Source organism: Rhinatrema bivittatum, chromosome 7 (genome assembly GCF_901001135.1).
Source record: "Rhinatrema bivittatum chromosome 7, aRhiBiv1.1, whole genome shotgun sequence".
Taxonomy (NCBI): Eukaryota; Metazoa; Chordata; class Amphibia; order Gymnophiona; family Rhinatrematidae; genus Rhinatrema; species Rhinatrema bivittatum.
This window is the reverse complement of record NC_042621.1, coordinates 130,922,668-130,939,696: the sequence shown is the minus strand read 5'-3', so window position 1 is coordinate 130,939,696 and position 17,029 is coordinate 130,922,668. Positions and strand designations below refer to the sequence as shown.

The following is a 17,029-nucleotide window of genomic DNA, read 5'->3' as shown; positions in this document are numbered from 1 at the left end:
AGATACTTACCTTTGTGAAACGCTACTACCTTTATTACCGTAGACATGCCCATTTTTTTATCGCATGCATTACTGCTGCGATATTTAGTGTATTTTGATAAATCCAGGCCTTAGATATTAAGCCCTCTAGGGATAGCAAAATATCTACAGTACCTGAATGTAAACCAATTTGAATCGCTGAAAAAAGTGTAAAAAGCAGAATATAAATCTAAATAAATAAATAAATATAAACATAAAACTGAAATTGTGCATTAAACAGGCATAAAGTGACCTCAGCTGGCATTGGTGATTGGTGGATGAAGGGGTGTTAGTGGGTAAATGGGTGGAGGGGGCCCAGAACAGAGAATCTCTGACCTAGGGATCCTGGGGCTGAGTCTGTCCTACTTGGGTATCCCAGGATAGAGGGTCACTGATTCAGGTGCCCCAGACTTGGTTAGCCCAATTCTTAGCTCATGTCCTTTTTTTAGGCTTGGGCTTCTGAGTCAGAGATGGAATAAAAACTCACCCACATTTCGAGTGCTAGAGTTAGGCTCTGGTGCTGTGCCAGAGTGGTTCCGGCCCTGGGTTTCCTAAGTGTGGTGGTCTACCCCTGACCTAGTGAACCTGAGTCCAGGATCCTACACTCAAAAACTTCAGGGCTGGGGTCTTTGGAACAGCAACACAGACTAACATTAGCCACCAGAAATTTGAGTTATCTTTATTCCACCTCTGACCCAGGAGATAAATTTTCAACATTAAAATCATATGAGTTAAACCTTCAGGGCTTTAATGAACCTTTCTGCATTGGGGGCTAATGCCTTCATTAACATAGAATTTACATGGAGGTACATTTTTACTTGCGTTTGTGCCACATTTTATGGGTGTTTGAATTCTTATTAAAGGGGTGATTTTCAAAAGGTTTCAGTGCAAAAAATTGGAAGTTTCATTTATAAGTAGGATACATGCGCACAAGTGATATTTTGTAAAAGCGCGAAGTAATGTGCATACTAGCAATGTCACGTGTAAATGGAAAAGAAAAAAAAGGTCTTTTTTTTCGTGGTAATATCTCCTAATGCAGATCCCAGCATTGTTAGAGTTGAGATTATTTTTTCCTTATGTGTATCACTTAACACTTTTTATCTGCCCATTCTCCCAGTCTCACAAGGTTCTTGTTGCGATTCCGGGCCGCCCCTGGAATCGCCACCCACCTGGTCGCGCGTCCGCACGGGCCCCGCGCTCCCCGGGCCTCCGGGGATCTCTGCCGCCGCAGGCCCGGCGTCTCCCCACCTCGCCCGGGCCTGCAGCGCCTTCAGCTCCTGCCCCTTCGCTTCGCCGGAGCAACCGGAGCCTCGCGGTGCTAGGCCCCGCCCCCTAGACGCGCGCGCGCGTCTAAGGCTAGAATTTAAAGGGGCCAGCGCGGGAAAACCTCAGGGACGCCTCCTGATGACGTCAGACGCTGCAGGGTACTTAAGCCCTGCAGCTGGACCAGGACAATCGCCTTGCAACGAGGTTCCCAGGTTCGTCCTGCTCCCAGTTGCTGAGTTCCTGCTCGTCGCTTGATCGTCTGGTTTTCGACTTCGGTTTGGCTTGTGGTTCTTCCTGGCTCCTGACTTCTGTTTGGCTTCGGTGATCTTCTGGCTCTTGACCCGGTTCGGCTTACGGTACTCTTCTGGCTCTTGACTCGGACTGGCTGACGACGATCCCCTGGCTCTGGACTCGGACTGGCTGACGGCGATTCTCCGGCACCTGACCCTGGCCTGGTGAGCAACGACTTCCGTCGGTAGAGATCTCCTAAGTCCCAGCGGCCGGGTTCCTACGGGCTCCTCCCGGGGGGACACCGGCTTCCAGGGTGAATCTCCTAAGTCCCCAGCGGCCGGACTCTTACGAGCTCCTCTCGGGGGGGGTACCGGCTTCCAGGGCGAAGATCCTCTTCCACCAGGTCAGCCTCTTCTCCTGGCCCTTGGTCGCATAGGGCTCTTCGTGTCTTCCTCTCAGCTGTCCGCGAGCCTGCCTCTGCCGCCTACCGGTTGGAACCGGTGTCACAACCTCTCTAAGGTATCCCATCTCCTGGTTCCGATCGGCCCAAGGGTCCACGAAGCTTACAGATTGCAAGGCCATGGACCTGGCGGATCTTGCCGGTCTGAAGGCTATCCCAGGCATAGCCCAGAAGCTACAGCAACAGCAATCCTGCCTCGACACCCTGATGTCAGCCGTCCAACGCTTGGCGGATCGTGTAGAGGGGACCTCCGCAGGTCGGCCCGCCGCATCCACGTCGCAGGTCAACCCGGGCTCGTCAGTCCCAGTACAGATGCCGGCACCTCCCAGGTATTCAGGAGATCCGAAGGCGTGCCGAGGGTTTCTTAACCACTGTTATATTCGCTTCGACCTCCTGCCGGCACAGTTCACCACGGATCGGACCAAAACGACTTACATAATTTCCCTCCTGGACGGGAAACCTTTGGCTTGGGCTTCCGCTCTCTGGGAGCGCCAAGACCCCCGCCTGAATAACCTCGTGCAGTTCGTCAAGGCCTTCCGGCGGATCTATGACGAACCATCCCGGGCTTCCACGGCCGCCTCTGAACTCCTCCAGCTGAAGCAAGGCAATCGCCCCCTCGAGGAATTTGCGATGGAGTTCCAGACTTTGGCCACCGAGCTGGCCTGGGGGGAGGATAGTTTGCATGGAATATTCCTAGAAGCTCTTTCCCCTCGGCTCCAGGATGAACTTGCGGCTCGGGACCTCCCAGATGACCTTCAGGAACTGATTGAACTGGCCGGACGCGTGGATCGGCGCATCCAGCGCCGTTTTAGAGAGAGAAGGGCCACCCAAGGACAGCCTGCCCGTCGAACCACGCCCCCTCGGGTTCGAGCTTCGCCTCCTGCGGCGGCTGCTTCCCCGCCTGAAGAACCCATGCAGTTGGGCCGGGGACCCTCTCTCGGCTGAGGAACGGAGGCGTCGGCGCTCGCAGGGCTTATGCCTTTACTGCGGTGGTGCAGGACACTTTCTGGCTCACTGTACAGCACGTCCGGGAAACGCCCGAACCTAGGGTCGAGTGGGGAGTTGACTCTAGGCAGTATCTCTCCGGATTCCCCATGTACTGTTCCAGCTAAACTCTGTCTTCCTGGAGGGGGTTTCGATACTCTGGCTCTCCTCGACTCTGGCTCCGGGGGGAATTTTATCCTCCGGGACCTGGCGCAACAACTACAACTCAAAATCGTGCCTCAGGAACCACCCTTGCGTGTGTCGTCCATCCAGGGGACACCCCTCCCAGGAACCATAGCTACTCGTACGACTCCGCTTCAGCTTCAGGTGGGTCTGCTTCATAAAGAGGAGATCTCGTTCCTCATTCTTGAAAGGTCCATTCACCGACTCATCCTCGGACTGCCCTGGCTAAGAAAACATTCTCCGGTGATCGACTGGTCTTCTCTCCAGATCACATCATGGGGTCCAGGCTGCGCCCGTCATTGTCTTCCTGCTCGCCCGCTACAGATGCTTCCGCTCCTGGCCACTCCTCTGAATGTTCCACCCCAGTACCAGTCCTTCCAGGATGTCTTTTCTAAGGAGAAGGCAGAGCTACTCCCAGAGCATCGCCCGTTTGATTGCGCAATCGACTTGCTCCCGGACACCACGCCTCCTCGTGGGAGAGTATATCCTCTGTCCCTACCAGAGACCAAGGCTATGTCCGTCTACATTAAGGAGAACCTGGACCGAGGGTTCATCAGACCGTCTAACTCTCCGGCTGGAGCCGGCTTCTTCTTCGTGGCCAAAAAGGATGGGTCTCTCCGGCCCTGTATTGATTACCGGGGCTTGAACCAGATTACCCGGCGAGACCGCTATCCATTGCCTCTGATTCCGGAGCTCCTGGATCGCCTGCAAGGAGCTCGCATTTTCACCAAGTTGGACCTTAGAGGGGCATACAACCTCGTACGAATTCGACCAGGCGACGAGTGGAAGACCGCCTTTAATACCAGGGACGGCCATTACGAGTACCTCGTCATGCCCTTCGGTCTCTGCAATGCCCCAGCGGTGTTCCAAAACTTAATGAACGAGGTGCTACGGGACCTCTTGTACACATCCGTCATTGTGTACCTTGACGATGTGTTGATCTACTCCCGGAACCTCGAGGAACATCGGCAGCATGTACGACAGGTTTTGCAAAAGCTGAGGGAAAACCAACTGTATGCGAAGTTGGAGAAATGCCAGTTTGAGGAAGAATCTCTGCCCTTTCTGGGATACATCGTATCCTCCACCGGCTTCCGCATGGATCCTGAGAAGGTTGCTGCCATCCGGAACTGGCCCCAACCGGTGGGAGTGAAGGCGATCCAACGGTTCTTAGGCTTCGCCAACTTCTACCGTCACTTTATTCCACACTACTCCTCCCTGGTGGCGCCATTAACGGCCCTCACGCGCAAAGGCGCCAATGCACGAAACTGGTCTTCCGCCGCCGTCCAGGCCTTCCAGGACCTTAAAGAGGCCTTTCTGCAGGACACTTGCCTCCGACACCCGGATCCTTTACGTCCGTTCGTTTTGGAAGTGGATGCCTCCAACGTGGCCGTGGGAGCCGTCCTGTCCCAAGTCTCCAAAGACGGGAAAACCCGCCCATGCTCCTACTTCTCCCGAAAGTTTTCGCCTGCTGAGAAAAATTACGGAATTGGAGACAAGGAGCTATTGGCCATTAAGCTGGCCTTCGAAGCTTGGCGTCAATGGTTAGAGGGGGCCCAACATCCCATCGTGGTGTACACGGACCACAAGAACCTTGAATACTTGTCCCATGCTCAGAGGCTCAATCCACGGCAAGCACGCTGGTCCCTCTTCTTCAGCAGGTTCGATTTTGTTCTCCGATATCGGCCAGCAGCCAAGAATACTAGGGCAGATGCCCTCTCACGTGCTTCGGAGAGTGAAGATGGTCCCAACCCTCCTCAATACATTCTGGATCCGGCCAAGGTCCAACTGGCAGCCACCGAACTAGCGCCGGCAGGGAGTACGGTGGTTCCCGTACGTGCCCGAAGGAGGGTCCTAGCGTGGGCACATGATTCTTTGACGGCGGGGCACCCCGGGGTAGCCCGGACTCTCCAGCTCCTGACTGAGTTCTATTGGTGGCCGAAGGTAAAGGAGGATGTCCGCCTTTATGTCCAGTCATGCCCCACATGTGCGCAGCAAAAACCGTTGCCTGGTCGCCCCTGGGGACTCCTTCAGCCTCTCCCAGTACCCGCGGAACCGTGGACCCACATCTCCACAGACTTCATCGTCGAGTTACCTCCCTCACAAGGGAAAACGGTAGTCTGGGTCACGGTTGACCGCTTTTCTAAAATGGCTCATTTTGTGCCATTAGCCAAACTACCCTCGGCTCCTGAGTTGGCAGACCTCTTCGTCCATCATGTCTTCCGCCTACACGGTCTGCCTCAGCATATCACCTCAGACCGTGGGCCCCAGTTTACGGCCAAGTACTGGCGGGCGCTCTGCAAGAAGTTTGGGATTCAGGTAGACCTGACCACGGCGTTCCACCCCCAGGGCAATGGCCAAGTGCAACGCACGAACCGAACCCTGAAAACGTTTCTCCGCGCTTTTGTAGGGGAGCAGCAGGACAACTGGGTGGCTCTCCTCCCCTGGGCCGAATTCTCGTACAACCGGCATCGACACTCTGCTACGCAACAGTATCCCTTCAAGATGGTTTATGGAAAGGTCCCCAAGCCACCATTACCGTTGCCTGTCTCCACCTCCTCGCCAGCGGCGCAACTGACGGCCAGCCAGATTCAGCAGCTTTGGCGCTCCACGCAAGAGCAGCTCCGCCATACCGCCGCACGCTTCAAGACTTACGCGGACAAGTCTCGGCGACCTGCTCCGGTATTTCTGCCCGGTTCCAGGGTGTGGCTCTCTACCAAGAACATCCAGCTCAGGATTCCCTCCATGAGATTAGCTCCTCGCTACATCGGGCCTTTCCGGGTAGCCGAACGGGTTGGCGCGGTTTCCTACCGCTTACGTCTCCCATCTACCCTTCGGATACCCGACGTCTTCCACGTTTCTCTCCTCAAACCAGTGGTCCTCTCTCGCTTTCGGCCTCTGCCTCCGGAGCCTTCCGAGGTTGCTTCTGATCCTGGGACCACGTACACGGTGAAAGAAGTCTTGGACGTTCGGTTCCGTCGTCATCGCTGGGAGTATCTTCTCTCCTGGGAAGGATACGGCCCTGAAGAGAACTCGTGGGAGCCCTCCGCCCACATTCTGGATAAGGACCTCCTTCATCAATTTCATATGGCGCATCCGGATAAGCCGTGACCCCCCAGGAGGGGGGTCGCGGGAGGGGGGGTCACCCCCCGGGCACCTTCAGCTCCTGCCCCTTCGTTTCGCCGGAGCAGCCGGAGCCTCGCGGTGCTAGGCCCCGCCCCCTAGACGCGCGCGCGCGTCTAAGGCTAGAATTTAAAGGGGCCAGCGCGGGAAAACCTCAGGGACACCTCCTGATGACGTCAGACGCTGCAGGGTACTTAAGCCCTGCAGCTGGACCAGGACATCGCCTTGCAACGAGGTTCCCAGGTTCGTCCTGCTCCCAGTTGCTGAGTTCCTGCTCGTCGCTTGATCGTCTGGTTTTCGACTTCGGTTTGGCTTGTGGTTCTTCCTGGCTCCTGACTTCTGTTTGGCTTCGGTGATCTTCTGGCTCTTGACCCGGTTCGGCTTACGGTACTCTTCTGGCTCTTGACTCGGACTGGCTGACGACGATCCCCTGGCTCTGGACTCGGACTGGCTGACGGCGATTCTCCGGCACCTGACCCTGGCCTGGTGAGCAACGACTCCGTCGGTAGAGATCTCCTAAGTCCCAGCGGCCGGGTTCCTACGGGCTCCTCCCGGGGGGACACCGGCTTCCAGGGTGAATCTCCTAAGTCCCAGCGGCCGGACTCTTACGAGCTCCTCTCGGGGGGGTACCGGCTTCCAGGGCGAAGATCCTCTTCCACCAGGTCAGCCTCTTCTCCTGGCCCTTGGTCGCATAGGGCTCTTCGTGTCTTCCTCTCAGCTGTCCGCGAGCCTGCCTCCGCCGCCTACCGGTTGGAACCGGTGTCACAACCTCTCTAAGGTATCCCATCTCCTGGTTCCGATCGGCCCAAGGGTCCACGAAGCTTACAGTTCTTCTATAGTTCCTCATAATCCCCCTACTGTTTTAATAGCTTTGGATAAATTCTTGTCATCTGAAAATTTGATCACTTCACTTATTGCTCCCTTTCCCACATTAATGAATGTGCTGAACAACAAAAGTCCCAACACAGAACTCTGGGGCACTCCATTTGGAAAACTGACCATTTAGTCCTACTTTCTATTTCTTGTCTTTTAATTAGTTACTAATCCACAAAGGATACTGCCTCTATGATTTTGATTGCTGTCTGAAAATCCAAATAAACGATATCAATTGGCTTATCTTTATCTACATAGTTATTTACTTCAAAAACGTTTTTAGATTTTTCTTAATGGAAAAGAGTCAATATGATTTAGCAAAGGAACATCTTGACTTACAAAATCTATATAGCAGGTAATTTTGTTTTTAAGAATATCTTCTATCATTTTTCTTGGTGCTGTCATCAGGCTCGCCATTCTGTAGTTTCCTGGATCATCCCTGGAATCTTTTTTTAAAAATTGGCCACTCTCCAGTCTACAGGGGCTGTGGCTATTTTAAATGATAGGTTACAGATAGGGGCATTTGCTTTTAGTTTTTATTTTCCCCTAGTATTTATATTTGTCTAGCTTGTTAGATACAAGAGCAAGACAGAGATCTGGTCAAAGACATCCAAAAGATGGGAAAGAAGGGAGAAGTGTTGCTCGTTGTGGATTTTTATCTATTGGAAGTAGATTGAAATATCTTTCTGCAGAATCTACAAATTGTAGAAAGATAGTGGATGCCCTTCAAGGAGCTCTTCTCAAACAAATGATAATGGAACCCACGAGAGAGGCTGTGTTACTTGACCTAGTGCTTACTAATGGGGATAATGGTTCTAATGTCCCCATGGGTGCCCACCTGAGCACCAGTGATCATCAAATGGTATGGTTTGATATCACAAATGAGATACAGAGAACACACGCAGAGACCTGAGTTTTGAATTTCAAAAATACAGACTTTGTCAAAGTGGAGGAAGAACTGGAAGACTGGGAGAAAATGGGTGAGGTGGACAAAGGTGGGCAAGCTTGAAAGGAGCTATTACAAAGACAACAAATCTATATGTTAGAAAAGGAAAAAGGAAAAAGATACTGATTTGGTTCTCAAAGAAGTAGGCTGAAAAAATAAAGGCAAAAAGAACAGTGTTCAGGAAGTATAAAGGATCCCAAAAAGAGGAACACAGGGAAGAATACCTGGTGAAACTGAAAGAAACAAACAAATCAGGAAAGCAAAAGGTTAAACGGAAGAAAGGATTGGCAAAGAGATAAAGCGAGGTGACAAAACATTTTTCATATACCGGTATCAGAGAAAGAAGGGAGGCTGAAGTGATATAGTGAAATTTAAAGGTGACAAGGAGCAATGTGTGGAGAGAGACGAAGAAATGACAGGAATATTAATATAACCCCCTGTCCATTGGGGATCACCTTCTCTGCTTTGGGGAACTTGGGATAACTTTCCCAAAATGAGGAAATAAATCTCAGTTGGGGGCAGCCAAGCTGCAAGTACAACTTGGATACAGGACACACACACAAGCACTTAAAAAACAAACAAACCCCACTGTTCACATCCAAAATTGTGCTGCAAAAAGAAAGAATAGTTAAGGTAGAAGATATAGCTTTCAAATTCACAGCAAATCCAGTAAGACATTTCTGTCAGCTTCCCAGATAGCCTCAAACAACCTCCGTTACAGTCTATATACACCACTGTTCAACCTGTACTAGGCAATACTTGGACTCTCTTGGCAGTCTGTCTTTGTGAAAACTATTGGGGCAGATTTTCAAAGATTTACGTGCATAGGGAGGTTATGCACGCTGGGCGTAAAGCCCCGGGATGCGTGTAAGTCCCGTGGCTTGAAAAGGGGGTTGGGGAGTGGGCGGGGCATGGGTGGGGCGGGGTCAGCGGCTCCTGGCACAGCAGCCATTTGCCGCTGTGCCAGGACTTGGCCAGCGCACGCAATTGCTGTGCCAGGAATTGGCCGGCGCACGCAATTGCCAGAGGCAGGCGCAAAAGGTAAAATAAAGATCAGGGAGGGAGGTTAGAGTAGGGCTGGAGGGGAAAGGTTAGGGGAAGGGGTGGGAAGGTCAGGCTAAGGGGAAGGCAACGGGGGAAGGCAGCGCGGCCCGGCGCACGCAAGATGCAAAATTGTGCACCCTCTTGCGCTTGGTGACCCTTGATTTTATAACTTGCTCGCAAGTTATAAAATCAGGTGTACATGTGTGTGTGCCAGGTAGCGCACGTACATGTAAGCCCGTGCACACCTTTTTAAAATCTACCCCATTGTGTATTACGATTCTCACGCCCACCAGCCACCCAGCTGTCTACATTCCTAATAATCGAATCACCAACTATGACGGCCGACCTAACCCTTCCCTCCTGGGCAGTAGGCCTTGGGGAGATATCCTCGTTACGAAAGGACCAGTGCATTACCCTTTTTGTTTTGTGTTTGACTTTGGGATTCATTGGCTCTTCTTTTTGTTAGTTTATCACTGCATTAGCCTTTACCACAGATGCTCTATTGGGTTATTCTAACTTCTTTGATTAGCAAGTATCTTTGGTAGTTATCTCCCTCCAAATCATGCACTCCTGACTATCGACTTTCCTCCATGGTCAAGTTTAAAAGCTGCTCTATTCCCCTTTCAAACGTTAGCGCCAGCAGCCAGGTTTCGCCCTGGTTAAAGTAGAGTCCATTCCATTGGAACACGGCTCTTCCTTTCCTAGAATGTTCCCAAGTTCCTATGAAATCTAAAGCTGCTCTCTCTGCACCATCATTTCATCCACACATTGAGGCTCTGGAGCTCAGCCTGCCTCTGTGATCTAGAGTGTACACCAAGGAGCATTTCTGAGAATGCAACCCTGGAGGACATGAATTTCAATTTCCTGCCTAAATTTAACCTCCGGAGCCTCCTCCTGCATCTCCCTTTGTTATTGGTACCCATACTCATCACAATAGCTGGCTCCTTCCCAGCATTCGCTAAAATCTTACGTAGGGAAGTGCTTTCATCTGACACAAAATTGGAAATTTTAATCAAACTTCCTGTTCCCTTTCAATTTGTTTTGAATTCTTTATCTTTTGTTTCATTTTCATTGCCAAATTAAAAAACTTCCGAAGGTCCTCTGTACTTTATCTCCCATCCTCTAGCCCCCTTACCCCATCCATTATGTGGAAAGGAGCGATCCCCAATTGCTCTTGCCGTACTAGTGCCTGTTCTCCAATGGCCCCAGCCGACCTGAGGTCAGTTCTATTTTCAGTGTTTGTAGAACAATAAAATAATTTAGACTTTGAGTACGGCAAACATTGAAAATGGCATTGGCTTCAAGTCAGCCAGCGCCATTAACGAACAGGCACCAGCATGGAGCAGAAGCAACTACTGGGGATCCAAGCTGCCCGATTTTCAAGCTCTTAATTTATTTATTTATTTATTTATTGAGTTTTATATACCGTTATTCGGTTGAGCCATCACAACGGTTTACAAAAGTATACATTTTCTTAACAGTTGTGTAACAGAAAAGCAATGTGAACGTTATACAATTTTCTTAGCTTAATGAGGTAAGAGAGGCCAAGGAATGGGAGGCAATGGAGAGAGAGCCTGGGGAAGGTTTTTATTTAAATATTTATTGATTATATTGGCAGCCGCAAAACCTGACATTTTTCCTTTTCATTTTGTTTTCTTGTTTTAATTTCATTTGTTTGCTTTTTCATTTTATATACATTAAAAAAAATGAAACAGGTAACAAATGAAACAACAAAACAAAACCAAAAAAATTCAGTGCACACCCATAGGAAGTAATATTATTTCCCATGGTACACCTCTGTCAAGTAATGGTAGGAATGGAAGATTTTACTTTTTCTTCTTTTTTTTAAGGATGTAAGGATGGTGATATTGTTTACTCAATTGGTTCCTCTTGGAAGAAGGACTGCCATGATTGTAAATGTTCACCCACTGGATTATTTATTCAATGCTGCCTTCGGTAAGTTTTCTGTAAATTTCCCATTACATTTTCTATCATTATAGACATCTAATGAGGCTAAGTAGGCTGTGATATTGTTAAAGCACCAATAAAAAGATGCTGTACTAAATGAGCTTTTCAGATCATGCAGATTCTTTTTTCAGATGTCATGGGGGAGAATGAGAAGAGAGAGAAAAGTATAGCGATGAATATAAGAAAATAGGAAGTGGTTGAGGAGAGATTGACAGGGAAGATATAGGAAGAGAGAGAGAGCAAAGAGGTAGGTGACACAAAGCTAAACAGTGATAGACACACCATAGACAATAGAAATAATTGAGAAAGTGAAGGGTTTTGACAGCATAGAGGGGAGACATAGTTACTGAGATGATAACTTTCAAACATCTCTGTGCACTCCCAAATACACACATATATTAGCCCATGCAGATTTGATAACCTATTTTAGAACCAGGTGAATCCATGTGCGCATGTTTTGAAATACATGTACCTCCTCTCCCCAAAACATGCAGGTTATGATGCATGTACTTGGGAGCTTTAGCACAGGCGTACTTTTTAATGCGTGTGTGCGTACACTTCCAGTTTGACTGGGTCCCACCCCCTCCTGCGCAAGACAATCCAACTTCACCACCAGGGACGAGGCCAGGCTGGTGTCCATGGTGGTAAGGGACATAAAGGGAGTTACAAGAGATGCAAGAGCCATGCAGGAGACTTGGCAAGGCCTCAAAGACAATTGATCCAGGGAGCCTTCTACCCCCACAGGTAAGTACCTTGAGAGAAATAAAAAGATGGGATGGACGTAGTAGCCAAAAACCTAAAAGCATATATGGATGTCAGCAACGACAGTAAAGAGCCACTCACTGTAAGAGTGGCTCTAGGATTAACTGGCATGAATGAAAACAAACCATTAAAGAGGTCACAGAACTGCTACTTTAAACTAAGAGCATTTTCTTCTTACTTCTTCTCTGTCTAGACTGAGAACCTCAAGAAGAAGGCATAGGAGATAGAGGAGATCTGGTTGCAGCAGTTGCATGTCAGGCAGGAAGAGGCAAGTGGTAAGTTCCCTAAATGCCCTTCAGGGAGATATTAACATGGTCTGTCTCTTTGCTGATTCCATCACAGGCACCTCTAATACTCTGCCACCCAATACTACCTGGTCTCCACCAATAGCTGCATACAATTCTTGTTTCTAGAGAAAATAGGCTTCCATCCAGCAGAATGGTAGATACAGCTCAACATGTGGGTTAGAGCCTGATATGTCATAAGCACTGCTTTTAACAGCACTCATGGGCTAACTATAGAAGTTACTAGGCTATTATAACCCACTCCAAATACCATTTCCAGGGAATCTCTAGGACTCCCTTCCAACAGGGACCCTTTGCCTTGTGGCAGCATCATGGTCATGGACAAGTTAGAATCCAAAGCACACTGTAAAACATATCACCCAGCCACTGGGGCTACCTTGGAGCCTTTATCACTAGGTAAGCACTATGTGTAAAGCAGGAGTGAGCAAACATTTTTAGCCATGGCTCCCTTTCCATGGGTTACTATTTTTATCTGTGCATGTGTGTGAATATTACTTCTGGGGGAATTCTGTGCAAAAAAATTAAAATTCTACGCACAAAAACTTAAAATTCTGCAAAATTGCCATTGGTCAAAATAACACAATTACAGAAAAAAGTTATTATTTAAAGTTGCAGAATTTTAAATATTTTGAGCAGAATTTCTCTAGAAATTCACTGTAAGAGTGTCCCTTCCACTCGCTCTCCCTACTCCCCTGGCCACTTTGCCCTCTCAGGCCCCAACTCCTCCACCTGCCAGTATCTCTCCCCTCCACCTCTAGGCTCAACCCCTTCCACTCTATTGTCAGTCCCAGACTTTGACCCTGTTCTCAGTACTGCCCCTCACACAGGCTCCCTCTGTCCCTCTCTCTCTCACACACATGCTCCCTCTCTCTAATACACATACACACACCCTCATACAGTCTCCCTCACTCTCTCGTGCACACACACACATCCCCTCATACAGGGCCTTCTCACTTGCTTAGACACCCACACAAACTCACTTTCTCTCTCACACATATATCCTCACACAGGCTACCTGTGTGTCTCTCTCTCACACAGCCCTTCACACAGGTTCTGTCTTACACATATACAATCCCTTTACACAGGCTAGCACCCTCACATACACACAACCCCTTTTTCATACACATGAGCTCCCAATCTCTCACACACATACACACTCCTTCACAATCTCCTCATATAGGCTCCCTCTCTCTGAAACCCACACTCAAGCATCTCCCCAGCCCCCTCTCTTACCTCCCATGCTCTCTCTCACACCATCCTGCTATCACCCTCTCCACCCCCCTTACCAACCATGTTCTCTGTCACCCTCCCTTCTCTCACACACACATTCTCTCTCACCAGCATCCCCCTCCCCATGCTCTCTCTCACACCCTCCTGCTCTCTCTCACCCTCCCCTCTCTGACACATATTCTCTCTCACCGGCATGCCACGGGACGCGCCGTTCGCCGCGAACGGGGCACGTCCCGTGTGCTGCAGGACGCGCTCATTACGCAGCATGCTGGGGTCTCCTGCTTTTTTTCTGCACAGAATTTGGCAATTCTGCGCAGAAAATGGCAATTCTGCGCAGGGGGAATTCTGCACAAATTCTGTGCTCCATATCTATCTATCTATCTATCTATATAAATATACACAAATGCACACAAATATGTGAAGGGTATTCACCAGGTAGCCACACTGCAAACCAGTGTCTCAAATCCCCCATTTTGTTTCTCTTCAAGTTGATGAAAGGAGCAAGTTCACACATATACACACAATCACATGGACACAACGAGGCAGACTACCTGTACCCAGACAGACACAGAAAGAAATGGATACCTCATAGCCAGACTCAGACATCTCACACCTAGACCAATAGAGAGCGAAACAGATACTCAGACAGATATAGGCAGACACAGAGACCCCATGCATAGACACAATTATCCCATACCTAGACAGACACAAAGAGACACAGACTTCCCACACGAAGACACAGCCTACAGAGAGACAGAAACCCAACACCCAGACAAGCATAGATAGATACACCACCCCCAGACAGAAGACAGACACAAAGAGGTTTAGACACAACACACCCAGATAGACAAACACAGGCAGACACAAAAAGAGACACAAGCAGACAGACCACATACGCAGACCAAAGCACACCAGACAAACACAGAGATGCACATGCCACACCACATTCAGCCACACAGGCCATACAACACAATGGTAAGGGCTGGAAAATGTTTTTAGGAGCTGAGAAACTCCATCCAACCCTGCACACCTGTTTTTCTTTTTTTGTTTTTTATACTGTTTTCACAAGTTTTTCCTATTTTCTCTCTAGTTTTGTTTTTTCTTAGATCATTTTTTTATTTTCTCATATTTTAATTTGCTTATTTTACTTTTATTTGTTTTAAACACTTTTTGTCTTTATTCTCTCTTCCCCACTTTCTCCCTCTCTCTCATCCACTTCCTCGTGTTCTCTGGCTTCTTTGTCCATTCCCCCCCCCCCCCCCCCCCCGGCAGGCAACAGCTGTGATCTCTCACCCTGGGTAAGTACTCAGCAGCAACAGGAAGTCCTCCTGGGCTGAGGCCTGATGGTGGCAGCTTTTCTTTGGTTGTGGCTGTTCCTATGTCAAGTTCTGGCACTGAGTAAGCAGTTCCCCACCTAGGCCAGCCACAGCAGAAACAGCGCCTGCTGTAAAGGACTGCAGTACAGAAGCCAGTGTATCTCAGGGAACCGATACAGAGTCTTGCAGATGAGCATCCCACAGCTAGGATCACACGCTGTTGCCTCCACGTCTCCCATGCATTCATACAGTTTGCATGATGGAGTAAATCAAATCTCAGTGCACATCAGCTGATAGCTTGACACACACACATTTTCTCTGTTCACAGACATCACCAGCTCGTCAAAGAGGAGGAAGAGCATCCAGACCCTCCAGCTGTGGTGCCAGCTGCAGGTGGTTAGAAGCCACCACCACCACCGCTCTACCTTCAGTGGCACAGCAGTCAGCCGCACTTCTCAACTGTGGTCCTGAGCCAGATCAGCATCCCCTTCCCATTCCTATTCCTGTACAGCCTCCACCTCTTTTCCCCCAGGGACCACCGGATGCAGGTCCCGATGGTCGTCAGCTATTGCTGGTAGAGGAAGGTGAGCATCTTGCTGCGCAGCTTCCCTTTGACTCTGACCAGCAGCAGCTCCAAGCCCAGGATCTTGCAGCATCAGTAGCAAAAGTCCGGATAATGAGGAAAGATGTCCACTAGAGGTGTGCAGGGCAAAAACAAATTCATTATCGTTTTTCGGTTCATTTTCAGGTTTTTTTCATGAATTTTGATTTGTGGAATGTTTGATTCATTTCATTCGTGTGAAAAAAACAAATCAAACATTAATAAAAAAAAAAAAAAGGACGGGTCTCCCATCCCTTTCTTCCACCCATCCAGAAAATTTCTGGGGCCAGGATCCCTCCCAGGCCCACACTTACCCAGCTTGGGCCCATGCTGCTCCAGGAGGAGACCGGCCCCACCATACCACAGATCAAAATGGTGCTGTCTGCCAGGGTGAACATGCTGGAGTTAATTAACTCTGACGCACCCCCAGCGGACGGCGTCATTTGAAGAAGAAAAGAAGAAGGAATAGGATGTCATCAGAGCTATTCCAAGACCTGGGCTCTGGGCCTGGGCTTGATCCTAGGCCAATGCCCAGGCTTTTGGACCTGGCAACCAGGCTACAGGGTTAGGCCAGAGTCTGGGCCGAGGCTCTGGTGAAGGGGGTCTGAACAAGAAGTTTCACGAAAGTTCCAGGGTGTCTAGGGAGGGGGTCAGTAGCCCCTTCAGCCGGAATATGCTTGCTCAGCAATGCTTAGAACGCATGTGTAAAAGATAAGAACTGTAAAGTGCAGAAGAGTCTGCTCCTGAAGGGGAGGGGCATGCAGTTGTACTGAGCCTTTGTCTTAGCTGCATCTTGCTGGCAATAAAAGTCTATCTTTACGGATCAGTTGTCTGGGCCTCCTTACTGACTAAAAAGAGACAGTTACATTGGGATCAGAACCTGGCCTCTGGACTGGGCTGCGGCTCGGACCTGGACCCTGGCTCTGGCCTAGGCCGAGGCCCAGGCATCACAACTTGGCCTCCAGTTTGGGCCCCAGTCTGGGGCCTGGGGACGGGCTGAGGCTCTGGCATTGCATCCTGGCTTGGATGCTTCGCTGATACCCAATGGATCAGGTAGGTGATTGTTTTGGAGAGAACTCTGGTTTGGGAAGAGGCCGCAGCATCAGCCTAGGCCTAGGCCAAAACCCCAGTGTCAAATGTGGCTCTGGCCTAGGCTACAGCCTCTGCTTTGGACTTCAGCCTATGATTTAGGCGAGGTCCTGGCCTCAAGCCTAGGCTTAGGCCAGATGCATTTATTTAAAAGCAGTGCAACGAATACGTTTTGTTTCATTCATGGGGATCCTCGAATCATTTGGGGGCCCCAAAATGAATCAAATTGCACTCATTTTAAATGAATGCACATCTCTAATGTCCACAAGATGTGCGAGGACCTCAGGAGGCTGGTGGGTGTGGTGAATCTACTTGTACAGACTCAAGAGGGCTCTATGACCACTCTTGAGCTGGCGAGCATGAGATGACCACCATAGCTTCTAGCCTCCTAAACCTATCAGGGCCAGTCTTCCTCAGATTCTTGGGGCCGTTTATATATAGGGCCCGATATTCAAAGCACGTTCAGCGCTACTTAGCTGGATAAGTAGGACTTATCCAGTTAAGTAGCAGTTGCTGAATATGCGCTTGTATTCAGCAGCTGCCGTGTCACCACATAAGTCCCTTGGACGGCTAAAACGTTAGCCGCATAAATTGTGGGCAGGCAGTGGGCAGATTGGCTAGGTAGGGATATTC

At 49.6% G+C, this 17,029-nt stretch overlaps 1 long non-coding RNA gene across 3 annotated transcripts in view; it reads left to right on the top strand.

Annotated features, from left to right (window-relative positions):
* Positions 1-16,020, top strand: part of LOC115095461 — a 29,795-nt gene extending 13,775 nt beyond the window's left edge. For all 3 annotated transcript variants that reach the window (XR_003857775.1, XR_003857777.1, XR_003857776.1), the window contains exons 2-5: positions 10,976-11,081; positions 11,658-11,837; positions 12,049-12,130; positions 15,035-16,020. This is a non-coding gene — a long non-coding RNA (uncharacterized LOC115095461). The remainder of the gene's footprint in view (positions 1-10,975; positions 11,082-11,657; positions 11,838-12,048; positions 12,131-15,034) is intronic.
* Positions 16,021-17,029: the final 1,009 nt, after the last annotated feature.